We start from the raw sequence: 8,149 nt of genomic DNA on the forward strand, positions 1-8,149 counted from the left end.
TTTCCCTTCTTCTTTTAACTACAGTCTGTAAACATCTGGACTTCCAGAAGAAGAATTCCCAGAATTCCCATTCTGGTCTGATGGAGGAGTCGAGCTGCTCGGCAGTCCTGGCGCTTCTTTTCCTGTCTTTGGTTCCACGAAGCTCCACATGTTCTCAGCCGGTGAAAGATCTGGACTGCAGGCACCCGGACTCTTCTACTGTGAAGCTAAACTGCCGGATGCCGTCTGTGGTTTAGCATCATCCGGCTAAAATATGGAAGCCTTCTCTGAAAAAGGTCTGGTTCGGACATATGCTGTTTAAAATCCTCTGTATTGATGGGACCCCTCCCACCTGAACTGGATTAGCGGGAGATGAGAGATGAGATGGATGCTATGTCTTAATGAACTGACGGAAAACTTTTATAAACTGGAAACAAATGAAAAAAAAAAAAAGCATAATTGTTTATTAATCTGAGGGAAGACAACCAGATTAATAACTGTAGGGAAAGGTTACAAAAGCCTTCGGGGGTGGATTAATAATCTGGCCTCATTTAGCTGCAAACAGGTTTATTAATGAGTGTTTTAACTCCTGATGTTTTATGGTTTCACAAGTAAAAATAGAAGATTGTCTAATATTATAATGAACCGTAGATTCAGGTTTAGTTTGGGTTTAGGTGACGTTAGGCTTAGGTCAGAGACTGAGGGTGTAAATGCTTCAGATGCTTAGACTTTAGGAAATGCCAGCACACATGCTGGTTTTACACGAGAACTAAATGAGCATCCGCTCTTTAAACTGGTGCGGTCCAACCCTGCGATGGCCTGTAGAGACGCAGCAGGTATCCTGTGGATGAGATCATATATTCCACTTGTGCATTCACTTTTTAGAGGTGGGCACAGTCCAAACACACTTTTTTGTTTTTTGTGTGATTGTCTGTGTCTGCAGTTGTGCGTTTTTGTATTAATAAAGAGTGATAAAGAGAGGAAGTGTTGGATTCCTGCTCGGCTCCTGTTTCTGTGAGAAACCTCGCTAAAGAAAGCAGACATAAATAATGGCTGCCACGCCGCCATCCTGCCTGCGATACACTGCGTCTGTGTTCATGTATTACTCATGTTGTGGGGACAGAAGTCTGTTTACACAGTCGCGTTAAAGGGAACGACTTCCTTTGGAGGACCTGAAGCATATCCCTGTTACGTCCACTGAAAAACTGAATAGGCTTAGTTTAAGCTAAGATTTAGATTAGTTTTAGGAACATAACTCCTGAGCTTTAGCACAATATTCCAGTTTCAGGAGACAGACCCTCTCTTTTTTGAAAGACTTTTCCTTTTTGATAATTTTATACTTAGTCCTGGATCAGGTGATCTAACTCAACCTTTGGTTATGTTGTTATTGGCCAGCGAAACTATTACAGAGAGACACGGCGCTCAGAGAGTCCCGAAGTCAAATCTGTGGGTGAGTTCTGTAAGACCAAAGATGGTCGTTTACTTCCAGATGATAAAAGAATAGATGGCCTCCTCTGGGTTGCTCCCCCAAGTCACCGAGTTCAGGCATGTTGTATAATGTTTTCAGGCGATGGGAAGGTGGAGCTAGAGGTGTATCAGGCCATCATGGTGGAGATTGGAGAAGGATCTTAGCTGGATGGTGATGCTTTGGATTTACTATCAAATCTAAATCTACGCCAATCCCCACCTGTGGTCATGAGCTCATGGTAGTAACTGAAAGAATGAGGTTGTGGATGCAAGCAGCCAAAATGAATTCCTCCGTAGGGTCGCTGGGTTCAGCCTTGGAGGTAGGATAACACGCCAGACATCTGGAAGAAGCTTGGAGTGGAGTTGCTTCTCCTTCACTTTGAGAAGAGCCAGCCATCTGATTAAAATGCTGCCTGGCACTTTGCCTTGGAGGTGCTCTGTCCCAAATGAGAGAAGAGAGATTATGTATCTTGTCTAACAGCAGTACCTCCTGAATCTCCAAGAGCGAGAAGATGGACGGATGGACGGATGAAACGCTCTATAACACCAAAGTTTGGATAAAGTTAGAAAATATTTCAAGTACTTTTGTCTGATCAGATTTGATTGTACACATGCATTTATGTGGCCAGAAGCAGTTCAGGATGGTTGCAGAGTGGTGAAGCTTGTTTCTGGAAGGACTTTGTATTTTGTACTCAGGACTGAAAACATCTTCACTCCTCTCTTTTCATGCTCCATGTATTTATGTGCCACTTTTTTCTCCTCTCAGAAAATGTCTGGCTCTCCCTGAGCCTGGTTCTGCTGGAGGTCTCTTCATGTTTTTTTCCTCTCACTGGTTTCCAAGTGCTTCCTCCCAGGGTCACAGGTCATCATCTGACTGTTGAGGTTCTCTCTCATTGTAATTTATTTTTATTTTATTTTCCAATAGAAAACATTTTGAGATGATCTCAAACTCAGTCTGGTCCTCACTAAAAGGCCTAACCTAGCACACACACGCCAGGTATTCATATCTTGCTTTCCCTGCCCCCAACCCTTACCATGAAAAATGAATGCCTAACTCTAACCCTCAGCCCAACCATAACCATAACCTAATAACCTAGATAATAATAATAATAATAATAATAATAATAATAATAATAATAATAATAATAATAATAATAATAATAATAAGGATAAAACGTTGAGCAAATAAATTAAATAAATTAAAGCAGCAGGATGGAAAAGCTTATGTGCGATAGGCTAATGTGAACAGGTGAGTTTTGATTCTGGACTTAAAAGAGGGAGGGAAGTGATGTCTCTTATCTCAGGAGGAAGGAGTTCCAAAGATGGGGGCAGAGCAGCAGAAAGCCCTGCGGCCCACGGTGGCTAGCCGGAGAGAAGGGATGGAAAGAGAAAGAGAAGAGGAGGATGTGAGACACCGAGAAGGGATGGTGATCTGGACCAGGTCAGAGAGGTATGAAGGAGAGAGATGATGAATAGCCTTCAATGTATACAAAAGTATCTTGAAATTGATGCGATATTTAACTGGAAGCCAATGAAGCTGCTGCAGAGCAGGGCTGATGTGGTGCATAGAAGGGGTCCTGGTGATGACACGAGCTGCAGAGTTCTGGACACGCTGAAGCTGATGGATAGATTTTTGACTAAGACCAAAAAGAAGAGAGTTGCAGTAACTGATCCAGGAAGTGACCAGGCTATGAACAGGAATGGCCGCGGCATGAGGGGAGAGAAAAGGACGATTAATGAATACACACACACACACACACACACACACACACACACACACACACACACACACACACACACACACACACACACACACACACACACACACACACACACACACACACAGGTCCTGCCTCTCCTCAGAGACACGTAGTAAAGTGTGTCTCTGTGCCATCAGCTGCTCCCACTGCAGGACAAAGAGTCATGAGTGTCTCACCGGAGTGCGAGCACCTTGTTCCCACATGGCCTCGGTCTGAAAGAGTCAAAAAGGCCCATTAAGAGCCTTTTTATCACTAAAATACAGGAGCCATTAAATGGACCTGCAACAGATGATTGCAGCTCTAGATTAGATTCAGAGGCAATTAACTTCTTAATAAAAACGGCTGAATTAAGCACACGCTGCTGTACAGTAATGGGATCTGGAAAAGTATGAAAGTACACTCAGAAAAAGTTTATAAATGTAGTCAGATGGGGGTCCTCCACGGGGGTCTGTGCACTGAACCTTTAAGCTTCTCTCACTTCTTTAACCAACCTGGTGATTTTCTTCCTGTCTCCACCAATCCGAGAGGGATACACACCAACACACTGTGCACTGATTATACCTCCTGGCTGAAGCTAACCTCAGGTAGATGCTGAAACCCTGGTAAAACTCGCTTGACTGGTTAGGCAGCTGTTTATGTGTTACCTTTGATTTAATCCTGGTTATGGTTTGGTTTTATAAAGTGGATAAACAGTCACACTGCTTAGCATGTGCAGGGAGAAAAAGCATGAAAAATGAGGTGTTTGCTTCAATTGGTTTAACTTTCTGGTTTGTTGTCTACAGTTTGGTTCTTAACTGCAGAAAGTAGCAAAAACGATTAAACGCTTGAACGACTGCTCGGGAGGTGTGATCCCAAAGTACAGATGAAAAGTGTAAAATACAAACCCGAACCCTTGATTTAACTCTACTTACATCATCTACTGGTGCACCTCTGAGCTGTGTTTGCTGTAGCTGCTGTTTTTAGGTCTCTCAGATCTCACAGTCAGCTGTTATCTGTGCGTCTGCGCTGGCTGCTGGATCTCCAGCATGTCTAACATGTACCACAGCTCAGGCTTGAACACACTCCTTCTGATGCCTCAGGATGTCACGGTGGGACTCTGAGGACTTCACAACCTGATGAATGTTGGAAATAACGGCCAGTATCCTCCCAGTCTCACTCCTCACCTGTCCGGCTGTCTGCAGAATGAGGACTCTTCAAATCAGCACTGCTCCAGATGTATCCATCCACCAGATGTATTTTTAAACTGTTGAGTCTGTGTAGTATCATTGAGAGTGAGAGCCCTCAGTCATCTTAAACACTCAAGCCCCGCCCATCCACTGCTCAAACCTTCTGTTTTTAGGTGGCAGCCAATAAGAACAGAGCTGGCTTACAGAGAGAATAACTAAAAGCTTGCTGAAGACAGAGAACGGAGTGAATAGTTTGTTTTTGTTTTCAACCACGAGTCATGCAAAACCTATGCAGTCGAAAAATATGGAGCTGGAAATCAGCATTTATTGTTCCTGCTCACCAAAGTTTTCTTGGGCCACTATTTGGATTTTAATTTGTTCAAACCGTAATGAGCATTTGTTCAGATTAGCTGAGCTAATCTTTCCATGTTCCATCTGGGCTGCAAGTAGCTCTGGTTGGAAATTGGTGCTGCACGTAACAGTTGTGAGTAATATGATTGACCGGTGGCACTGCACACAAACTCCCATAGCTGACTGTAGGTGCCAAACCTGGTGCAACAGGATTAAAATGCAACTTGTCAGAATTCAAAAATACCACGCTGAAGGACTTTCCAGAAGTCTGCATTACTCACCTTCAATTGCCTCAGGAAAGGAATCCAGCTTAAACACTCTGGAGCAGCCAAAAGGAGCTTCGTCTTCATCTCTGCAGTATGTAAGAACATCTTAGTATAATACTGTGGTAAATAATTTTATTTAAAACCGTGCTAAGAGTATAAAATGAAAACAAAAAAAATTAGAAAAAATAACTTAGAAATAGCCTACAGGCTTACTGTAAATGCAAAAACCTGCAGTTCCTCTGATGTCCAGCAGAGGCTCCAGCCATGAGTCGGCCCCCCACAAACACACATGTTAAAATGTGCAGAAGAAATGTATGGAAGCCCGTTTCTGCCAATAATAAAAAAAAGGTATCCATAACTCGAAATTTCAACTTATTAACTCAAAATTTTGAGGAAAGTAAGTCAACATTTTGAGTTACTTTTCAATAAAGGTGTGGCCTCTTTGACTGACAGGTGGATGGTGACACAGGTGACTGTAGCAGCTAGCTGTGTGCTAGGCTTCAACTCAGCTAACTGGAGTCCCTGAACAGATTTTAATGAAATAATCCGACTTGTTGCGCCGTAGTGCTTGTTTAATAAGTCTGTGCTGTATAATGCATCTGTAGAGTTTACGAATGCACATTCCTGCCTTAAACTGATGCTTTAGCGCTCCACCATCTTCAAATATATGTACTTCATCACGGTGACTTCAAAATATGAAGTTCAGACACCAACAACTGTCCCATGTAACTTATACTGAGGACTGCATTAAGCACAGAGCGGCATTTATTTGCATGCACCCTGGTCTGTGCTGAGTTGTGCACTGAATGCAGGGAGCTGCGGCCTGTCACAGTGGACTGTGCATAAGCAGCCAACGATTGGCGGATGTACTGGAGATGAAACGCGTCCAAGGCTGCTGGCCTGCGAAGGCTAAACGAGGCAACAAGGGGGAGTCCAAACGAGAGGAGAGGAACAGGGTGTGTGAGTGTGGTGGCGGAGCGGCTCTCCTGCTAAGACGGCCTGATTTCCTGAGCGTTTATATGGTGGGGCTAAAACAACAACAGGAATGACACGTTATGACCAATTCCACCTCGCTCTCTCTTTCTGTTTCTCTTTAACGCTCCCCATCCTCCTCCCGCCTTCAGCCCCTGGCTCTTCCTTCCTCCACCCCCCTGGCTAATGTTACCGCTAACACCTCCTGACGCAGGACAGGGTACCAGCCTGCTGTACAAACTGATGATCTAAGCGCCACAGCTGCTCCAGCTGTGCGTTGAAGGCCAACTCTGCATGTGTGTGCGTGGGCACGAGCACGGCACGGCGTGTCGCGCGTCTGTGTGCGCACACGTTGTCTTTGCGAGTGTTCGCGAAACACGATACGCTTGCTGCTTGCTGCTGCTGAGTGAGGCGGTGACGTTCAGCGTGCAGCACCGAAGCAGAAACTTTAGATGTCATGTTTACATTTGAACAACTAAAAACACAACTTTCCACGTGAGACACAAAATTAAATATGTGATCACAGAAAGAATTAATATTACATGTCATGAAAGAAAGTAAGATAACACACTTCTATTTTATCGATATAGCACCAATCGTAACGTAAGTTCCACTGAGTGAGGTCAAGACCTTTAAAATATGGAGAAAAATCCAGGCAGAGCACTCCAACAAACACGATCACCAGAGAATTAGGTGGCTGAAGATGCATAAAATGTACAAATATGTTTTTATGCTTGGTTCCAATTGGCTGATTTACACTTTGATCCAGCCACAAACGTTTGGCTCATTAGGCTGTGGGTCAGACCTGAATGCACTCAGTAAGCTGTAACTTTTAAATGTGCAGCCATCACAGTGCAAATAAATGGCAGCCGTGGAAGCACACTGAGTGGAAATAAATGATATTATTATCATCTTTATGTATGTTTGTCACCCAATGGCCACTTATGTGAGTGCTCCAGAGCCTGAAGCAGAAAGATAAAAACATGGACGCTGCATCCTCAAGACTAAAAAGGCTTGTTATCAGCTCTCAGTTTAAAGCCTGCCTCTCTGATTGTATGGGGGGGGGGGGGGGGGGGGCTATTTCAGCAGGACAGTGTCAAATAAATGAAAGTAGGTAATTAAAAAAATGGGGAAATACAAATTAGTGTCTGAAAATGTGTCAGCTGTCATCCTAATCTTTTTGCAGAGTATGTTTAAATGGAAACACTTCTATAATGAGTTTAAACAAAGACCAACAAAGTACCAAAGGTTTAATTTGGGTCAGATTTAACAGAGGAACAAATCTAATTCACAGCCGTGGGCCTGTGTTAGGCTGTCCCCTCTCTATCTTTGGTAATTCCACACCGGTGGAAACCCAAACAAAACACGCATTAAGAGGCTCTAATGCCTGTGTCTCAGTCTCACGGTCCATGTCGCCCGCAAAATGACGTGAAGAAATATTGTTTAAAATTTTTATTCAAAAAATTATTTAATATGAAGGCAATATGAGCAGTGTTACAGGCATCGCCCTATACCCGTTATGTGCAAAAAAAGGAGAGTTGAAAAGTAGGAGCTGTCACCGAGCAGAAACGGGAGCTGGAAGCATGTAAATATAATAATAACCACTGCAGCCAAACAGAGAGCCTGACGAGCCCAGCTGTAAGTAAGCTGTTAAGACTCGACTGTACGCTGTGTTCGTGTTTTCCTCTGAAACAATAAGTTCTGTTGCAGCAGTCTTTCAACGCCTCTCTCTATCTCTCACTAGCAAAGTTGACCCAGACAACAAAGTAAAGCTACTTTTCAGCTACGAGCCCGACACGAACCCGACGTATCAGCCAGAGGTCCCTTTACTACGGTTCGGAGCCGCGGACCTGTTTTATATACGCGCTGAATAGTTTCTATACGAGATCACTGCAAAAAGTGCAGCCTTACCTAATGTCCACCTACTGTTACTCATTTATATTAAGATTTAAACATCTGGTTGGTGTTGGTGTGGAGAGTAACCTTCAGTAATAGTAATGAATCACACAGCAATAGGACATTCATGTAGTTGTAAAAAGCATGATAATATATTAAGTAATCCAAAGTATTCAGAATACGTTACAAAATACATTTTGGGGCATGTAATCTGTAATCTGTAGTAGAATACAAAAGTAACCTCCCCAACACTGAGTATATATAATATAAAAGTGTACATTTACAACATGAT

Source organism: Rhamphochromis longiceps, linkage group LG5, assembly GCF_057381845.1.
Source record: "Rhamphochromis longiceps isolate RC_006_pf linkage group LG5, R_longiceps_female_GT1.1, whole genome shotgun sequence".
In the NCBI taxonomy this organism is placed as follows: domain Eukaryota; kingdom Metazoa; phylum Chordata; class Actinopteri; order Cichliformes; family Cichlidae; genus Rhamphochromis; species Rhamphochromis longiceps.